This window comes from Mirounga angustirostris, unplaced genomic scaffold (assembly GCF_029215605.1).
Source record: "Mirounga angustirostris isolate CCGP_5_RB_7025 unplaced genomic scaffold, mMirAng1.0.hap1 SCAF_10, whole genome shotgun sequence".
Lineage (NCBI taxonomy): Eukaryota > Metazoa > Chordata > Mammalia > Carnivora > Phocidae > Mirounga > Mirounga angustirostris.
In genome coordinates, this window is record NW_026991718.1 from 122,953,525 (window position 1) to 122,971,338 (window position 17,814).

Consider the following 17,814-nt stretch of genomic DNA (forward strand, 5'->3'; position numbering starts at 1 on the left):
CATTTCCATTTTGTAGAAAACAAAGCTGAGGCTCAGAGAGGTCAAGTCACTTGCCAAAGGTCACACAGCAGAAATGTGAAGAGCCAGCTTCAGAAGCCAGTGTTCTTCTGCCCACACTGTCTCGGGCTGTGGGATGCAGCCAGGGATGGATGGTAGGGCTTTGGGCACGGTGACCGGCCTGCCTTTCATTTAGTGAAGCTCGGGGTTTGGGGAGTCTTTGTGCGCCAGGCCTAGGAGCACAGGATAATTGCCAGGCTCTTAGACGGTCTTAGGGGTCTCTTCTGAGCCCAGAAACCCCTCACTCTTACCTCCTTGGGAGCTTGGGGGCCTGCTTAGCCAGGGTCAGAACACTGGACAAGTTCGTGATTTCTGGTGCCCTATGGTGGGCGAAGAGCACAAACCTCTGGGTCCCCCAGGGCCCCGGGGAGACTGCGTGGGGAGGTCAGCTGCTCCTGCTGCTACTAATGGTGCTCGCCAAGCCAGTGCTTGCCATGTGCAGGCACTTTGACAGCTAATCTCGTATCATTCCTGCAGTCACTCCCTCAAGGTGGGAATCATTATTACCACTTGATAAAAATAATCAGAGACTTAGGAAAATGACTTACCAAGGGCACATCACTGGCCGGGGGCATAGCTGGGAGGTAAACCCTTGGCGCTCATAGGAGAGAGCATCGTCAAGGAAGCCTTCCTGCACAGAGAGAGCCAATTTAGGCCATGGTGGCCTTGAATGTCGGAGTGACATTCAATCTGGATTTCTTAGGCAGTGGGGGCGCTATGGTTTTAGAGCAGAGGGAGGATTTGAGTGTAATCGTCAATTAAGCAAGAGTTGAATGTCACGTAGGACGACAGAGACCTAGGGAGAGGTGGCAGGGCCCCGACTGGCTCAGGTGAAACCGCCCTCACCCAGCACCACCAAACAGCTGGTGCTCAAGTGATAGGATCATAGGAGTCCCCTCCATTCGGGTGCTCCTGTCTCCAGGGTCCCTGGGAGGGAGAGTCCAGGCTAGGAGAGTCCAAATGCCTCGGTGGGTGTTCAGCCTGGATTTGTTCAACACCCAGCCCTGTGTGGGGAAAGGTGGGGGTCCAGGTGAGGCATGGGGTAGTACGGGTGTGACGGTCCCAGGCACTCGTCCCAGCCCCTTGCTGTGAAGAGCAGGAAATAGAAGCTGGCTGGGCAGCGGTGGACCCGTGAACATCCAGCTTTACTAGGCTCCACGCCACCCTTCCTCACTCCTCCAGGAGTAAAAAACAACCAACCCCCCCCCCCCCGCAGCTACCTTTTATTTAGCACTTGCGTGCCACACCCCCTGGGAAGCTCCTTCCAGTCCCATCGCTTGAGTATTCCTCCAGCAAACCTGAGATCAGAGGGATGGCTGACGATTTCCATTTTACACGTAGGAGGTGGCGCTCGCAGAGAGCTGAGGTTGCTTACCCAGGTCACAGGGCCCTAAACGGTAGACAGACGAGCAAGCCAGGCTCCAGCGGCCCGGCCCAGAGGAGGCGAAACTCAGTGTTGCCAGCAGAGGGAGACGTGCCCTCAAAGATAAGACCTGCTTCCCAGACTCCCGGCCGGAATTGCAGGAACAGCCCCGCGGCAGCTGCTCTGGGGCTTCTGAAACACCTGGCCGCGGGCGCCCCCTGCGTCCCAGGTTCAGGTGGGGCCTGGGGAGCCCAGAGCTGAGTGCAGAGGAATACAAAACAGCCCTCAAAGGAGGCGAGCCCGTGGTTCACAGAAAAGGAAACACAATGGCTTTTAACACATAAAAAGATGTTTAGCTCGCTCCTGATCAGAGAAACCTGAGTTAAAGCCACAACAAGCAAGCCCTTGCGCATCTATCCGATTGGCAGTTGTGCAGGCCAGGGAAACACGCCCGCATACATTGCGGGGGGATTAAACTTGGTTTAACACGTGCAGAAGGCAACCTGGTAGAATTGCAAGTTCAGGGCGCCTGGGTGGCTCAGTCGTTAAGCGTCTGCCTTCGGCTCGGGTCGTGATCCCCGGGGTCCTGGGATCAAGCCCCGCATCGGGCTCCCTGCTCGGCAGGAAGCCTGCTTCTCCCTCTGCCTGCAGCTCATTCTGCTTGTGCCCTCTCTCTCTCAAAGTAAATAAATAAAATCTTAAAAAAAAAAAAAAAAAAAACGGCAGGTTCACGTGCATCCAACAGGAATGCATAATACATGAGTATAAAAACTTGCACTAGGCCTGCGTTCTTCAATACGGTGGCCGCCAGTCCGGGGTGGCTCTGGGGCACTCAGAGCTGGCTCGTCCGGGTTGAGACACGCCGGAAGTACAAAATACACACCAGATTTTGTGAGTGTGGAAAACAGAACGTGAAATAACTCTGTAATAGCTTTTTTTTTTTTATATCGATGCTGTGTTGAAATGATGTTTTTGATCGGGTTAAATAACTTTCCAAGTTAATTATACTTGCTTCTGTTTACCCTTAAAACGTGTCCGCTAGAAAATTTTAAGTTACGTCGGTGCTTTGAATTTGTGGCTTCGATTTTTTTTGTAGTAAAATACACATAACATCAGATGTATCATTTTCACCATTTCTTTTTTTTTTTTAAAGATTTTATTTATTTATTTGAGACAGAGAGAATGAGAGACAGAGAGCATGAGAGGGAGGAGGGTCAGAGGGAGAAGCAGACTCCCCGCCAAGCAGGGAGCCCGATGCGGGACTCGATCCCGGGACTCCAGGATCATGACCTGAGCCGAAGGCAGTCGCTTAACCGACTGAGCCACCCAGGCGCCCTCTTTTTTTTTTTTTTAAGATTTTATTTATTTTTTTTTTTAAGATTTTATTTATTGATTTGACAGAGACTGCAGGAGAGGGACTGCAGGGGGAGTGGGAGAGGGAGAAGCAGACTCCCCGCCGAGCAGGGAGCCCGATGCGGGACTCGATCGCGGGACTCGATCGCGGGACTCGATCGCGGGACTCGATCGCGGGACTCGATCGCGGGACTTGAGGATCACGACCTGAGCCAAGAAGGCAGTCGCTTAACCGACTGAGCCCCCCAGGCGCCCCTCATTTTCACCATTTCTAACGGTCAGCTGAGCGGCATCAAGTACATTCACACTGTTGTGCAACCATCCCCACCATCCACGTCCAGAGCTTTTCCACCATCCTCCACGGCAGCTCTGCTCCCCATTCCTCCCTCCTCCCAGGCCCTGGAAGCCACCATTCCAGCCCCCGCCTCTTTAAAGCCGACTGCTCTAGGTAAGCCAGTCATACAACATTCGCCCTTTTGAGTCTGGCTCATTTCACCCAGCATAATGTCTTCAAGGTTCACAGTACAGCACGTGTCAGAATTTCCTTCCTTTTGAAGGCTGCGAGATATTCCGCCATATTTACGTACCACCTTTTATCTACTCATCAGCTGGTGGACCTTTGGGTTGCTTTCCACCTTTTGGCTCTTGTCAAAAATGCTGAGATGAATGTTTATGCACGAGTACCTATTCGAGTCCCTGCTTCCAGTTCTCGAGTACATACTGGAGTAGATGTTACCGAACAGCACTTTACTAGTGATTTCCATAGCAGCACTGTTTGAAATGTCCCCAAACTTGGAACTGCCCAAATGCCCATCAACGGTAGAAGGGATAAACAAATTTTGGTGTATTTGCATAGAACAGTGCTGTAAGAATGTGTGACCACGTGCCTGCTGCCGTGTGGATGAAGCTGACACACAACACCGGACGTATGGTGTGTGTCCACGTACACAAAGTTCAAACGAGGCAAAGCTAACCCATGATGTCAGAAGTCAGCTCCTCTCTGTGCGCCACGAGGGGGCTTCTGCAGGACTGACAGGGTTCTGTTGATCAGGCCCTGGCTGCAGGAGCCCCACCACTTTGTGAGAATTCACCAAGCTAAACACTCAGGATTGTTGCTCCGTTTGGTGTATAGGTTAGGCTTTCGTAAGAAGTCCTGCAAAACGTGCCCAAGTCCTTTGATCCGGCGATTCTAGTTTTGGGAATCAAACTACAGATACAGTTTCACATGCGGGAAATAAAGCGTGTACAAGATGACCCACTGCCGTTTCTTATCATACCAAAACCTTAGAAACATACCGACTCACACCACGAGGCTGGCTCCAGTCAAAACAGGGAAAATACCAAGTGCTGGCGAGGATGGGGAGAAATGGAACGTTTGTGCCCTGCTGGTGGGACAGAAAATGGAGTCGCTGCTATGGAAAACAGCATGGCAGCTCCTCAAAAAATTAAAAATAGAATCACCTGTATCATTCAACAATTCCACTTCGAGGTGAATACCTGAAAGAATCCGAAGTGGGGTCTAGAGCGGATATTTGTACAGCCATGTTCTTAACAGCGTGATTCTAGGAGCCATAACCTGAGGTGTCCGGTCGTGGATAAACGAGCAGCATGTTTATATAATCACCCAACACTATTCGGCCGTACAAGGGAAGACAATTCTGACCCAGACTACAGCATGGATGAAGCTTGAGCTCATTGTGCTCAGTGAGACAAGCCAGTCATAGGACACCCAGGGCGAGGAATGTCACGGACACAGGAAGCAGAAGGGTGGGCACCAGGGCCGGGGTGGGGAGGCACAGGGCGAGTTGTTCAAAGCCTACAGTCTCAGTTTTACAAGATGAGAAGACTTCTGGGGACGGATGATGGTGATGGTGGCACAGCAATGTGAATGTACTTAGTACCACTGACCGTACACTGAAAAATGGTTAAAATGGCAAATTTTATATTATGCATGCATATTTTACCACAATTAAAACTCCTTTTTTAAAAAAGATTTTATTTATTTAATTAAAGAGAGAGAGAGCACAAGTAGGCAGAGCGGCAGGCAGAGGGAGAGGGAGAAGCAGGCTCCCCGCAGAGCAGGGAGCCCGATGCGGGGCTCGATCCCAGGACCCTGGGATCATGACCTGAGCCGAAGGCAGACGCTTAACGACTGAGCCACCCAGGCGCCACACAATTAAAACTTCTAAAAAGGGAGGTGTCTATAAGGAAAGGTAAGAAAAGTATTTGAGATACAGTGGGTAATAAAAGTCAAGGGGAGAACAGAGTGTAAGGAGCGTTTCCATTTGCTTAAATATATCAACATGTTAAACAGAAGATGTGGAGATAGGACAGAAGTGACATTCTAGACCAGGTCACCATGTACAAAGGAGTCACAAAGGACGCGGACGGGACACGTCTCCCCAGTATTCACCTCATCACTTAGAGAAAGGGTGAGGTACTGCATAGAAAGAGAGGCTTGAGGGACCCCACCCCCCAACCTGAGAAGGCCAAACAGAGACTGCACATCCAGATGCTCGGCTGGGGACCTGGGAGGGTTTCTGGAACAGATGGGGCTGGGGTGGGGAGACCTGGCAGGGGGTCATCTTGGGTCCTACCCCAAGAAGTTGGAGATGGAAGTGGGATTCCTAGGGCTGAGCAAGGAGTGGCAAGTGACCCCCAGGAGGAGAGGTGCATCCACCAAGGGTGAGAGGAGCCTGCAGCAATGGCCAAATTCATGGAGCCCACAACACCATCCCGTGATGGAAAAGGGGCAGCTTGAAATATCTGCCGCTAGAGCACTGGAAGCCAGCCAGGATGGCAGTCGCTCTGGTAACATCTTTCTTCTCCCCTGACAGCCTCCGCCTAGCCCCCTCGGCCCCACGTGCAGGGGCAGGGAGGAGGAATGGAGAAGGAGCCCCCCTTCCCACCTTCTGCCTTCCCCACTACAGGGAAGAAGCAGGGGGAGAAGGTCTAAACCCAAATCAGATTGGCAGTTCCCCTGAATATCTTGACTGGACATTGAAAATTTGAGTGGAGACGATGTTTGTGACTGAAAATGGTAGAACTGTCGTTACCTAAAAGCTGTCAAGATAACACGGGTCCATTCCATGTGTTCTCCTATTGTCCAGGAAGGAAGCAGAGGAAGCAGAGAGAGAGAGAGAGAGAGAGAGAGAAGGTGAAAAATCTCTTAAGGCCACGTTCAGAACTAGTACAAGGTTGCTTCTGTCACATTCTATTGACCAAAGAGAGATCCAAGGCCAACCCATATTTGAAGGAAAAAGGGGAATAGGGGAGCTAGGTCAAAGTCACATTGCAAAGGGGCATGGGAACAACAGGAATGGAGAATTGGATCCACTTCCATAACCAGTCTACCAAAAAGGCCTTGCTTCCCTTGCAAGGGAGGCTGGGAAATGTAGGCCAGCTGCGTGTCCAGAAAGAACACTGCGTAAGGCAGGGTTACCTGTCTCAGCCACACCTGCTCCCCTCCTTGCTGATGCACATGGAGACACACGCCTCCTGTGCGCTCAGCCCAGTGGGGGGGCTTAGCGAGAGCCTCTCTTCTCAGGGTTAGAGGTCCTGACTCCCCCTCTGTGCGACCACTCACTTTTTTTTTTTAAGATTTTATTTATTTTTGACAGAGAGAGACAGTGTACAAGCGGGGGAAGCAGCAGGCAGGGGGAGAGGGAGAAGCAGGCTCCCCGCGGAGCAGGGAGCCCGAGGCGGGCCTCGATCCCAGGACCCTGGGATCATGACCTGAGCCGAAGGCAGACGCTTAACCGTCTGAGCCACCCAGGCGCCCGCGACCACTCACTTTTGCTCCCAGGAACTCCATTTCCTCATCTGTAAAACGGAGATATGACAATCATAATTGCCTCCCCTTGACATGGTGGTGATGAAAGCACTCTTCGTCCAAGAAAGCCTCAGATTTTGCAAAGAACTGGACGACACTCTCTGTGCCCTCAAAAGCACTAGGTAACTAGAGGCTACAAGAAATCAACACATGCGGGCAGACCTGGGGAGATGTGTTAACAGGGGCTGCGGGAGCCATCAAAGGAGCTGTGGCAGGACAGCTGATGAGCAGAGTCGGAATAGACCCAGGAGACAGGGAAAGGCACGGCAGGGCGGAGGAACAACACATGCAAAGGTGTGGAGGCTGGAACACACATGGTGTATTAAACGGTCCCATGCCCTACCTTTTAAAGCAGAAATTCCCAAAGGGTGGGATGTTGGCCAGGCCCGGGACTGACGCACACTTACATGCTTGTTCCTTGGCAGGATGGGTTTGAAAAAGAGGGCAGAAGAAGAATGAGAGATTGAAAACAGATTATTGGGGAGAAAAGTATTTCAGGCTCGAGACAACTGTCTCTGCAGCCTCTGGCTCCCGTCCCACCCATTCCCCAGCCCTGACGCAAGGCTGGCTGGAAGAAGGTATTTCTCCTGGGATTGGTCAAGCTGAGGGCCTGGCTGGCAGGAGACTAAAGCCTACCCCATTCGTGCCTGGGTGCCAAACTCTGCACAAGGCTTAAATATACCCACAGCCTGACAACATGCCTTAAGCCATGTGAAATGCTCCTCAAGATACCTTCTGTTATTGTCCCCATTTCCCAGATGAGTAAACTGAGGCTTTGAGAGGTTAACTGGCTTACCCACAGCCACATAGCCAGCCAAGGGTGAATCTGACCGATTCCATTGCCTTATCTTGGGCCTGGGCTGCAGACAGAACAGGGAGATGTTTAGAATAGTGAGGAAGAGTGTTCCAGGAGGCACAGGGTATAGTGTGTAAGGCAGTAATGTGCAGTGAGTGTTTGACTCAAAAGTCAGATTTGGGGGCTGTTTGTTACAGCAGCATGACTTAGCCTATCTTGACTGATATAAGTCATGATAAACTAAGTTACATGTCCTAAAAAGGTTAAGACCTCCCCATATTCCTCTCAGAAGCAGCACTTCTTTAAAAAACTATGATTTTTAAATTTAAAAAAAAGATTTGTTTATTCATTTGAGAGAGAGAGAGAGTTGGGGCAGGGGCAGAGGAAGACAAGCAGACTCCCCACAGACCACAGAGCCTGACGTGGGGCTCGATCCTATGACCCCAAGATCATGACCTGAGCTGAAATCAAGAGTCAGACACTCAACTGACTGAGCCACCCAGGCACCCCTAAAAACTGTAACTTTTAAATTTTGCCAAAATACATAAACATAAAATTTTCCACCTTAACATTTTATTATTTTATTTTATTTTATTTTATTTTTTTAAAGATTTTATATATTTATTTATTCATGAGGGACAGAGAGAGAGAGAAAGAAGCAGAGGGAGAAGCAGGCTTCCAAGGAGCAGGGAGCCCGATGTGGGACTTGATCCCAGGACCCTGGGATCATGACCTGAGCCGAAGGCAGATGCTTAACCGTCTGAGCCACCCAGGCACCCTCCACCTTAACATTTTAAAATGTCCAGTCCCATGGCATTAAGCACATTGCCAGGTTATGCTACCATTGCCACCATCCATCCCAAGAGCTCTCTTCATCCTGAGAAGCTCAGACTCTGTTCCCATTAAACACGGACTTCTCATTCCCCTCCCCCAGCCCCGGGCCACCGCCCTTCTACTTTCTGTCTCTATGAACCTGCCTGCTCTAAGTACCTCACATAAGTGGAATCACACAGTATTGGTCCTCTTGTGGCTGGCGTCCTTCACTCAGCAGAACGTCCTCATGGTTCGTCCATGTCGTAGCCTGGCTCAGAATGTCCTCCCTTTTTAAGGCTGAATACTATTCCATTGCACGTAGAGACCACATTCTGCTTCTCCATTCATCCATCCACGGACACTTGGGCTGCTTCCACCTTTTGGCCGTTGGGAGTAATGCTATAAATATGGGTGCACGGATATCCAGAGCAGCATTTTTAAGCAAAGTTGTTGGGGGGATACATGCACTGACCAAGAAGCCAGGAGACTCGAGGACCCCGGGCTCCACCATTAACTTGCTGTGTCGCTTTGGACACATTGCTTTCTGCATCTGATTCAAACTTTCCTCACAGTAGCATGCTGAGACCCAGTGAGACGGTGTAGTGAGAACGCTCTCTGTGAAGGGAAGCCACGAGGGGCTGTTATTGCTGTTACTCAGTGGGGTGCGGGCAATGATTTCCCAAAGGCATGAGTCACTCATGGTGGAATTCCAGGCATCAGGAGATGCAGTTCTGGGCAGCAGAGACCAGATTCCGCACAGAGCAGTGACCCTGATCCCGAGCCTGCGAGGGAGCCACACCCTCGCTCCTTGGCCACTGGCTGTTGTGAGGAAGGAGCTGAGTGGGGTTTGCTCAGGCTGCTTCTGTGGCCTCAGCATGGGGAGGGGCACTTGCAGGGTGGATGAAGAGGCCCGACGTTAGCATCTCGATTCCACAACTTTCTAGCCCGGTCCGCTGGACAAGTGAGCTCCCCTCCCTGAACCTAAATGCGGGGGAGGAAAGTGGATTCCTTCAACCTGGGTGAAGATGGAATAAAATAATCAAGGTGAGGAGCAGCCTTACCATGGCGGCCGTGAATGTCGTATCATATGGTCCTTTGGGTAGAGCCCATGGTCCCATTGCCTCACACGATTGTTAAGGAGGCTCAGAAAGGGTGATATACTTGCCCAGGGCCACACAGCCAGAGAGCAGTGGAAGCTGGACTAGAACTGGAAGATCCCGACTCCCAGCCCTGGGCCACACTGCCTCCCATGTGGTTCCAGTTCTAGGAAGAGGGTATAGGAACTGAGCTCTGGAAGAGCAGTTGAGGCAGGGGAAGAAGGGGGACCCAAAGGGCCTCAAGGGGAAGGTGGAACTTTCTTCTTTCGTATCTCATGGAGATTGACCTAAGAACCTTTCAACTTACAGCCAGCCCTCTCTGTACTTTGCAAAATCCTGAGACCACTAGTGATATAATATTATCTGAGCCCTTCCTAAGTCCCAGGCTTAGAGCTGAGCACGTCACCTACCTGGTCCCCTTGCACCCCTCCCCCCAGGAGCTAGGAGCCAGCGTTATACGATTCGAATGCCCCCAAACCTTAATTCAACGGCATTCTCAAGGTTATAAAATGTGAAGAGGCCAGAGCTGGCTTTGAACCCAGGGCAGGATGCCTGTGGACTCTGTGCACTGAAGCACAATGATTGACTACTTCAGCTGAAGCCGGTTACAGCTGTGAGGTGGAGGCAGGGGGGCCTGACTGTGCCCATTGTTCAAGTGGGAACACGGAGGCTTGGAGCAAGCAGCCTTACCACGGCGGCCAGCACATACGGAGTGCTAACTGGGCTCACGGTCTTCGGCTGGACACCTCACCTTGATTATTTTATTCCATCTTCACCCAGGTTGAAGGAATCCACTTTCCTCCCCTGCATTTAGGTTCAGGGAGGGGAGCTCACTTGTCCAGCGGACCGGGCTAGAAAGTTGTGGAATCGAGATGCTAACGTCCGGCCTCTTCATCCACCCTGCAAGTGCCCCTCCCCATGCTGAGGCCACAGAAGCAGCCTGAGCAAACCCCACTCAGCCCGCTTAGCCCAAGGCTCTGGAGAGTCCATTTGCCAAGGGTCCCCAAATACACGGTTCTCAGAAACCCACATTCCTCAAGTGGAGCCCCATGGGCTGTGATTCAACAGCCTCCCTGGTTCTCTGCCGCCCACAGGATGATCCACAGGGTGTGGGCCAGAGGGCTGAGGCAACAGAGGGGACGGTGACCCCACTGACAGCAGGTCAGCCCAGACAAATGTGGCTATCTACAGAAGCCTCCCCCTCCCTGTACATGCTCCTCTTAGCAACAGCCTGGGAGGAAGGCAGCGTCTCCTAGGCCCCATCCTTCTGGGGCCTTTGATCCAGCTCCAGTCCAGAATCCATTGCCCACTTTCTCTCCTGCCTCCAACCTTCTCTCTAGAGCCTTGCCTCTCTTCTAGTATGGGATGGGCATGGTGTTCAAGAAATCTCTTCCCCAGCCCAGGGGCTAAGCCATTCAAGGTTCTCCAGTCCCCTTGGCTGCTTTTCAGGGATGGGCATGCGTATTGGCTGGGTTAAGTCTTATTAGCCACTGTGACAAATACCTCCAAGATTTCAGTAGCTTTCCACCACAAATGTCTGATTTTTCCTCCCATGCCAGTATGAGAAGTCTTGGCAGGAGGACTGTGCTCTCTGCAGCCATTTAGGGATTGAGACTCTTCCTGTCTTGTGACTCTGCCTTCCTCAGCCCCGGAGTCTTCTCCATTCAGCAGGCAGATGGGGCAAGAGTGCAAGGATCGTACGCCAGACCTGAAAACGATGCATTTATTTTTGCTCATATCCCATTGGCCAGACTCAATCACATGGCCACACCTAACTGCAAAGGAGACTGGGAACTATAGCCTCACTGTGCGCCCAGAGAGAAAATGGCTGTTGGTGAGCACTAGCAGGCTTCCACAGAAATGACCCAGTTCTTACCAAGGAGACACAAAGTCTGCTGGGGGCTTCTGAGGAGGGCTCGCTTTGAGTTTAAGAGGCGGCGTAGGGAGGAGTCTCTCCATTCTTCCCCTTTAGGTGGTTGTGTGAGGATATGATGTCTGAAACTTTGGCAGCCGTGTTGAGACCATGAGGCGCCAAGTCTGAGCGCTAAAGCCAACACACTGAGGATGCTGGAGCTGCGGTATGCATCCTGCATGCCGTCACTGAGCCTCTGAACTAACCAATCCCGGAACTACCCAACCTGCGGGTGTCTTGACCCCAAAGGTCCTTACTGTTGAAGTCAGGGGTATCAGGGTGGGTATTCTATCACTTGCAGCCTAAAATCTCCTAACTGACCGATACTCAGGAGTGAATGCTGAAAACACCTAAGCCATTGCATATGGTATTGTGCTTATCTGGGGGAAGGGATGGAGAAGGTACAGCAGTTCAAACACAAAATGAACAACTACTATGTGCCAGGCCCTTGACATACACAGTGTCTGTGTGGGGCCAAACTGCCTGGATTCCAATCCTGCCTCCATCACCTCACCAGCCCATGACCTTGGACAAGTCACTCAACCCAACCTCTCTGTGCCACAGTTTCTCCATTACTAACATTGGGGTGCTTATAAATCCTCCACCTACTCAGTAGAGGATTAAATGTCCAATTCCGGTCAAGAGTTTAGCACGTTATCAGTGAACATGAGCTAAAAAAAGTCCTGACCAGACAGACCCTGGGAGGCGTGAGGAATATTAACCCCATTGGAGAGATGGGGAATCTGAAGTTCAAGGAGATGAAGCCCAAAGGCATACAAATAGGAAGAGGCAGAAGCTGGATCTGAACCCAGGTTGAGTTAAGCGCCTACTATGTACCCGGCATTTCGGCAAGTGTTTAGTTTCGTTAGCCCACTGGATGTGCATGGCCGTCCTGCGTAGGAGACGGTGCTCTTGTTCCTATGACTATTCCTACCGAATACAGGGGGAAACCATGGCTCCGGGAGGTGGGGCAACTTGCCTACAAGCAGGGTCAAGATGTCAGCATTTGATCCTAGGCCTGAGTCCAAGCCTTTATGCTTTCTGCTATTTATAAGCCTCCCTCACGGGGACCCCAGACTCTGAAGGTGGAGCCTCGGGCATCGGAGGAATATTACAATTGGCCCCCAGGGCTGTTCAGGGTCTCCTGAACTCATTCCCCAAAGCTGGCTGTCAGTTCAGCCTGTCTCCAAGGTTGTCCTAGTGATGGCTGCCCCTCTGTTCTGCCAGGAAAGTAACCAGGATCTGGAGTGGAAGAGCCCGCGAGAGGGAAAGTTTGACTCACTTTATAAAAGCAAAACTTTTTTGCACTGATCCATAACGGAGTAGGCTGTCCTGGGAGGTGATGAGTTCCCCGGTCCTGGGAAAGTACAAGCAAAGACTGGTGGCCAGTCTTCTTTGAAGAAGGTTGTAGAGGTAACTCCTGCTTGAAAAATGATACTGGATTCAAAGAACGTTCAGTTTTGAAAAACTATGATTGGACTCCGATTTAGAGTTGCACAATACTCAAAACATAGGAGTCTAGGATTGTATGCATTTCCCCCTCTGTGTTTTCTGTTCCACCATCAGATGATTGGACTGTGGGGCACCTACTGACTCGGGGAAGGGATCTTTCACTGAAAGCAGAGCATCACTTTTTAGGTTTCAAAAGCCTTTGGGAAGATGGCTGTTCCATCGGCCTGGGTCCTGGGGTGAGGGGCCGTGAAGCCGGGCCACAGAGGCCTGAGCGGACACGCAGTATGAATAACTAAGAAACAAGCTTTGGGGGTGGTTGTCACTGTACTGGGACCTAGCCGACCTGATGGGTGCACATCTCCCCCCCCCACCCCCAACCCCGCTTCTCCTCCTCCCAAACAAGAAAGCTGGGCAGGGAGCCAGAGAAGAAGGTACGAGTGAATATTTTTTGAATTTTGTGGGTCAACATGACCCCAGACGGCTCTGAGGAATCCACAAGTAGAGTGAGGAAGGCATCGAAAGATGAAATGGTCATGCGGTGTGTCTAAGCCACGGGGGACCAAGCCACCTTGCATGGAGACACAGCCATAGGGAAAATGCACACCTTCCCTTCCTCCCTTCCTCCCTTCCTCCCTTCCTCCTTTCCTCCTTCCCCTTCCCTTCCTCCTTTCCTCCTTCCCCCTTCCCTTCCTCCCTTCCTCCTTTCCTCCTTCCCCCTTCCCTTCCTCCCTTCCTCCCTTCCTCCTTCCTCCTTTCCTCCTTCCCCCTTCCCTTCCTCCCTTCCTCCTTCCTCCTTTCCTCCTTCCCCCCTTCCCTTCCTCCCTTCCTCCTTTCCTCCTTCCCCCTTCCCTTCCTCCCTTCCTCCTTTCCTCCCTTCCACCCTTCCTCCTTCCTCCTTTCCTCCTCCCCCCTTCCCTTCCTCCCTTCCTCCTTCCTCCTTTCCTCCTTCCCCCTTCCCTTCCTCCCTTCCTCCTCTTCCTTTCCTCCTTCCCCCTTCCCTTCTTCCCTTCCTCCTTTTTCCTTTCCTCCTTCCCCCTTCCCTTCCTCCCTTCCTCCTTCCCCCCTTCCCTTCCTCCCTTCCTCCTTTCCTCCTTTCCCCTTCTCCCTTCCTTTCCTCCCTTCCTCCTTCCTCCTTTCTCCCTTCCTCCCTTCCTCCCTTCCTCACTTCCTCCTTCCCCCTTCCTCCCTTCCTCCTTCCTCCTTCCCCCTTCCCTTCCTCCTTTCCTCCTTTCTCCCTTCCTCCCTTCCTCCTTCCCCCTTCCTCCCTTCCTCCTTCCTCCTTCCCCCTTCCCTTCCTCCCCTCCTCCTTCCTCCTTTCCTCCTTTCCTCCCTTCCTCCCTTCCTTCTGTCCTTTCTCTATCTCACTTCTTTTTCTTTCTCACTTTGTATTTATAAAATATTTCAAACATACAGAAAAGCATAGAAAATACCCATTTGCGGGGCGCCTGGGTGGCTCAGTTGGTTAAGCGACTGCCTTCGGCTCAGGTCATGATCCTGGAGTCCCTGGATCGAGTCCCGCATCGGACTCCCTGCTCGGCAGGGAGTCTGCTTCTCCCTCTGACCCTCCCCCCTCTCATGTGCTCTCTCATTCTCTCTCTGTCAAATAAATAAAAATAAAATCTTTAAAAAAAAAAAGAAAGAAAATACCCATTTGCTCTTTGCCCATCCCCTAGATTTAACTACTGTTAACATTTTACTATATTTGCTTCATATATATATATTTTTGGTACCAGCATTTTCTGAAGTAAATAATATTCATCATGATATTTCCTCTTTAAAATCTTGGAGACAGGGCACCTGGGTGGCTCAGTCGTTGAGCGTCTGCCTTCGGCTCAGGTCATGATCCCAGGGTCCTGGGATCGAGTCCCACATCGGGCTCCCTACTCGGCAGGAAGCCGGCCTGCTTCTCGCTCTCCCACTCCCCCTGCTTGTGTTCCTGCTCTCGCTATCTCTCTCTCTGTCAAATAAATAAATAAAATCTTAAAAAAAAAAAAATCTTAAAGGCAGAGAGTTTTGTCTCTTCTATTCATTGCTTTATTATTCACTGCCTGGAAGTTGGTAGGCCTTCAGTAAATAGCTGTTGAATGAATGGATCTCATTTAATTAATCCTCATGCAAGTAGATATTATTATCATCCCCATTTCTGGAAGAGGAAACAGGCACAGAGAGGTAAAGTAACGCGTCCAAGGCCACAGAGCTAGGAGACGGTGAGAGGGGGACTTGAGCTCAGGCAGGCTGAGTCCAGAGCCCAGGCATTTCCTGCACTAGAGCTCTTGAGGGGGCTTCCTCTACTGGGATGTTCCTTCGTCCTCTCTGTCCACCTGTCCCATCCAACCACCTTCCACAGAGGAGACCCAGAGGAGGGAGAGGGGTGCACAGACCAGCCAGAAGCAGGTCACCCCCATCCAGGCACCTGGGTGGTCTCCATAAAAGCTGGGGCCCTCTCTCTTGCCCAGGGGTGGAGACAGAATGCTCCTTCCCAGATGAGTGACCTTTGGGGTTTGTTATGAGTAGAGATTCTTTCTGGGGAACGTGATGGCTGATCCTGGGAGCCTGGGTCCCCAGACTTAACCCACAGGAATGTGGGGTGGAATCTCCAGGCCTCTGCCCTACAGGCCAGCTCTCTGGGCCGCCTTGGGCCAGCCAGAGGAGGGCGGTTCCAGGCAGTTCTCCCAGCCTTCTGGGGAGGTGGATTGGGACCCTGTATTCCTAGGCTGGGAGGCCGCTCCTCAGGGTAAAAAGAGGTCCAGGCTTCAAAATCTAAGAATCCTGGAGTTGGCCTCTTCTTAGTCATGTGACACTGGACAGGTGCCCAGCCTGGCAAAGCCTCGGTTTTCACATCTATCAAATGGGGCTAATTATTATCCCAACTCACAGCAGGTCTGGGACTAGGATGAGGCAAGCTGGGTGCCTAGGACACGACATTTAAGGAGGTGCAGGCTTGAGGCAGGAGAGACTCCATGTCCCTTAAATTATGTGCCCTTGTCATCTCGCTGCCAACCCTAGGCCCAGCCCTTCCTCCCAGGGTTGTCATGGGACAGCAATGAGCTCTTCTGTGCAGAGCACATGAGCACCGTACCTAGCACATGCCTCGGGCTCACTCTGGGAAAAGCTGCTGCTTGTGTGTTATTCTTACTGACCGTTCCCCAGAAGGAGGCTGGGCCCTTTCCAGCCACCGCCCTGTGTCCCGGCTCTCTCGGCGGCCTGCACCTTCATCCACCTGTGCGTACGGCACCGTTTTCATGATTTACCCATTTACCCCCCTTTCTCTCGGTATTGAATCTCTGCGAATTTCCTGACTTACAGCCCTGCTCCACGGTGACTGCTAATATGTACCATGTGCTTCGCACGTGCTGGGCCCCGTGCTAAGCGTGTATACGGCTCCTCTCTCCTAATCTTTACTGGGACCCAGTGAGTGAGGCAGGAACTACAATACGCCCATTTTGCAAACGAAGGAGCCAAGGCACTGGGATGCGAAGTAACTTGTCCTGGGATGGACTGTGACGGAGGGCCAGAGCTCGGGGTAGGCCAGCGTGGTCTAACCACACGGCCTGCACGATGCAGCCCGGACATGGCTCCTTTCACTTTTCACCAGCCTGTGCCCTACGAGGTGCAGATGCATGACTCAAGCTGGGGCCCCCATGCCCGTTGGGGGAGACCGACCTCCCCGAGCTAAGTCAGGCGCCAGGCACCTGGGGACAGGGGGATGGCCCAGATGCCCTCTGAGCTTTTCCAGGCCACAGCGGGCAGTTTCCGAGTTCTTCCCAGACCAGACGGTGGCTTCTGCTTTCAGGCTGCAGTGGTGATGACACTGAGCTCATAGTTACAGAGCATCGGCCCTGAGCCAGCGCTGTGCTCCATGCCCCACATCCAAGACCCCGATCAATCCTCACAACATCCCTCTCATTCATGACTGTCTATGTTATGAATGAGGGAGACCTCCGGGCACCTGGCCAGGTCCGAGAGCTGAACTCCCATGTGGCTGAATGCCAGGTGGGCTGGGTGGTGAAGGCTTGGCTGCTGAGAGCCTTGCGGGCACCTGCCCCTGGTCACACCTTCTGGGCCTCCTCCTACTGCTGGCAGCCACTGTGGGCAAAGTGGTGTTAAGCCCTAGAGTAGGTCATCGCTGGGGCTAGGACTGAGGCTGGGCTGGGGAAGAAGGCACGTTTCTGGGCTGCAAGGACTCCAAATCTGGCCACTCCATGCCCAGGCCCTGGGCCCCAAAGGCACACACACATTGCTTTGGATGAAGTAGAACACGGGGCAGGTAAGGGTTGATCTGGGGGAGACAGCTCATCGCCAGTAACAATGCTGAGCTTTGTCCTTTGTACCAATTGGTTTCCCCTGCTGCGTCCTAACTCCTTCCTTGGTAATTCATCTTCGGTCCTGGCCACCAGAGTGGGCATCCATCTGGTCACATGCAAACTCTGCTCCGGACTGGCCAGTCACACCCCACGGGTCAGTCGGAACCTTTTCCTGGCATTCTGGGCTGTCTGCAGACATCCCTCAGTCCTTTCCCTGTTGCTCACATCACTCCCACACCCCAGCCCTGTGCCCCAGTCTTCGCTAGTCCACAAGCAGCTTGTGCTGCAGAGACTAGTATGACAGTGGTCTGGGCCTGCCTCTTTGCTTCTCCACAGGCGAGTCTCTCTGCCTAGAGTGTCCTCCCTCCCCTAAGATCCTTCTGGATCTTCTCAGGCCGGGCTGGGCACAGCTCAGAACTCCCAGGCCTGAGGGTTGCTGTGCAATTTAATACCACACTGACGATGGGGAGCTTAGTGGTTAAAAATGCAGGCTCTGAACTTCGGTGTGGGTTCAGGCCTGGCTTTGCCACTTACCAGCTGTGGGACCTTGGGCTGGCCTCGCTGAGCCTCTGTTTGCTTCTCCGAATGCAGAAAGACTGACACGACCGACTCCATCCGGGTGCTGAGGAGCTGGAAGGGTGTCATGCACGCAGAGCTCTGGGCTCAGGGCCTGCCGCCTTCCAGGCTCGAAGGATCAGGTGTTTGTCTACTGGTTCCGCAGCCGAGTGGGTGCCGGCCTCCGTGCTGGGTGCGGGGATAGAGCGGTGTGACTGGGCTCATGTGGCCCCTGCTCCCACAAACAGAGACACTGGAGAGGCAGATATTCACCCCTTCA

The 17,814-nt window shown here is 52.3% G+C and overlaps 1 long non-coding RNA gene across 5 annotated transcripts in view; it reads right to left on the bottom strand.

Moving 5' to 3' along the window:
- Positions 1-17,814, bottom strand: part of LOC123851811 (uncharacterized) — a 76,148-nt gene that overhangs the window by 19,085 nt on the left and 39,249 nt on the right. For 2 of the 5 annotated variants that reach the window (XR_010405859.1, XR_010405858.1), the window contains 4 exons: positions 17,514-17,787; positions 12,506-12,643; positions 10,815-11,019; positions 4,070-9,229 (listed from right to left, as the gene is read on the bottom strand). This is a non-coding gene — a long non-coding RNA (uncharacterized LOC123851811). The remainder of the gene's footprint in view (positions 1-4,069; positions 9,230-10,814; positions 11,020-12,505; positions 12,644-17,513; positions 17,788-17,814) is intronic. The other 3 variants (XR_010405862.1, XR_010405861.1, XR_010405860.1) reach the window with 3 other exon arrangements.